Here is a 2,500-nt window from a genome sequence, read left to right as displayed (position 1 = left end):
TGGCAGCTCCGTGTCCCAGAGACCAGGAGGGTTGGCACACACACACAGTGTGAACCACCGACAGCCATTCTGGGACCGGTGACAGCCGTGCTGGCCCCACTGCCACGACACAGACGGACGCCAGGCCGCGCTCCCCGGCGGGGGGATGGCGTCGAGCCTGACGAACGGAATGTGCAGGGTGGGGGGGAAAGGCCAAGCGCTCCGACGCCGGAGGGCTCCGGAGTCTGAACTTAGGGGGACAAAGAGGACGGGTCCTCTGCGACACCCCAGCCGCGCTCTCGCCAGCCAAGGCGAGTGCGATTGATTGCCAAACGACCCTCAGACAGGCGTGGCCCCGGGAAGAACCCGGGGCCGCAAAGTGCGTTCAAAGTGTCGATGATCAATGTGTCCTGCAATTCACATTAATTCTCGCAGCTAGCTGCGTTCGTCATCGACGCACGAGCCGAGTGATCCACCGTCAAGAGTTGTCTGAGTTTGTTTTAGGTCTCTCCCTCGCCAGAGGAAAGCGACCCGGACCGCACATACGCTCCCCACCTTGAGCTACAGCCACCTGCACGCCGGCGTGCGGGCGGAGCAGGGTGGCGTGAAGCGATGGGGAGCACCATCCTGGTGCGGCCCGCAGAAACATACGTCTATTGGGGGGAGGAGGACAGGGCGCCCAAGAGGCGATGCGTGCCCCAACGCACCGCAGCGACGGAGGCAGGATCACCGCCACCATGTCGCCCGCCTAGTATCACGAGGCGTGCAGCAGCTTTGCCCTAGGAAAAGCAGAGGCGGGAACGGGCACCGGCCATCGGTTCGGCAGCGTCACTGACGCGTGCACGTGGCGGCGTGTCGGCGAGCGGACTTCCTGCGAGGAGGCGGGGGCGGCACTCGCCCGAGCAGACGCCCGCCCGGCCCAGCCACCGCCGAGGTGGACTGGGAGTCGCGGCAACGGCTCGTCATACTCGTTCCCACACTCACAGCGCAGCTTGCCCGCAAGCCACCGACCACCGATCGACGCCAGGCGCCCCGACCGAGAGCGGGATCGCTCGTTCGCCCTGCTGGCAGTTCGCTGGGGATCACTACTGCACGGAGCTCGGAGACCGACGGGCGGCAACTCGAGAGTCTTTAAACCACCACCCCCATCCCGCAAGTGCAAAGAGGCTGTATACGCACAGACGGGTGAGGGGAATAGGTACCCCGTCGGGTTTGAAGGGAGCGTGACTAGATAGCAACGATGTAAACCCAGCCGATTTGGGAGCGAAAGACCGGCGCCTGCATCACCGGCTTCGTTTCCCGTGGCTGGAGAGTACACCGAAACCCTCCGTCTGTCGCGAGCTCCCGACGACGCGGTGCCGCCAAGCAGCAGGGCCGGACCTGGTGTGGCTCCCCTCGTCGATCACAGACCGGTCGGCACTACTGACGAGACGGTGGAACGGGCTTCGCCCCTTGTGACGAAGGGTGATGCGAACCCGCCCGCCCGCGTGCGTTCGGGGTGGACTCGGCAAACGGAGATTTGAAATCGGAAAGTGTCCTCCTGCCCCGCGCAGGTAGGCGCCCAACAGTTGTGGGGGGTTTGGCGGTGACCACGGCTGCAGGGCCTGCTACCCCGACGAGCTCTCCTGCTGGCCCCGAAACCACCCTCGCGAGACAAGTTGAAACGGAAACGGGCGTACCCCCAAGCCGACGATCCTTTCTTATTTGTTACTTTTTTTTTCACTTGCTCGAGTTGTGGGGATTTGGCGGTGACCACGGCTGCAGGGCCTGCTACCCCGACGAGCTCTCCTGCTGGCCCCGAAACCACCCTCGCGAGACAAGTTGAAACGGAAACGGGCGTACCCCCAAGCCGACAGAGATCCTTTCTTATTTGTTACTTTTTTTTTTCACTTGCTCGAGTTGTGGGGGTTTGGCGGTGACCACGGCTGCAGGGCCTGCTACCCCGACGAGCTCTCCTGCTGGCCCCGAAACCACCCTCGCGAGACAAGTTGAAACGGAAACGGGCGTACCCCCAAGCCGACGATCCTTTCTTATTTGTTACTTTTTTTTTCACTTGCTCGAGTTGTGGGGGTTTGGCGGTGACCACGGCTGCAGGGCCTGCTACCCCGACGAGCTCTCCTGCTGGCCCCGAAACCACCCTCGCGAGACAAGTTGAAACGGAAACGGGCGTACCCCCAAGCCGACGATCCTTTCTTATTTGTTACTTTTTTTTTTCACTTGCTCGAGTTGTGGGGGTTTGGCGGTGACCACGGCTGCAGGGCCTGCTACCCCGACGAGCTCTCCTGCTGGCCCCGAAACCACCCTCGCGAGACAAGTTGAAACGGAAACGGGCGTACCCCCAAGCCGACAGAGATGCTTTCGCTCCTGTTACTTTTTTTTTCACTTGCTCGAGTTGTGGGGGTTTGGCGGTGACCACGGCTGCAGGGCCTGCTACCCCGACGAGCTCTCCTGCTGGCCCCGAAACCACCCTCGCGAGACAAGTTGAAACGGAAACGGGCGTACCCCCAAGCCGACAGAGATC

General features: G+C 62.4%; 1 non-coding gene across 1 annotated transcript; it reads right to left on the bottom strand.

The window, feature by feature from the left end:
- Positions 1-312: 312 nt before the first annotated feature.
- Positions 313-466, bottom strand: LOC140473121 (5.8S ribosomal RNA). The gene has a single exon (XR_011958103.1). It is a non-coding gene; the product is annotated as a 5.8S ribosomal RNA (ribosomal RNA).
- Positions 467-2,500: the final 2,034 nt, after the last annotated feature.

The sequence above is a fragment of the Chiloscyllium punctatum genome, unplaced genomic scaffold (genome assembly GCF_047496795.1).
Source record: "Chiloscyllium punctatum isolate Juve2018m unplaced genomic scaffold, sChiPun1.3 scaffold_521, whole genome shotgun sequence".
Classification (NCBI taxonomy): domain Eukaryota; kingdom Metazoa; phylum Chordata; class Chondrichthyes; order Orectolobiformes; family Hemiscylliidae; genus Chiloscyllium; species Chiloscyllium punctatum.
The sequence above is the reverse complement of the archived record's forward strand: the minus strand, read 5'-3'. Positions and strand labels throughout refer to the sequence as shown.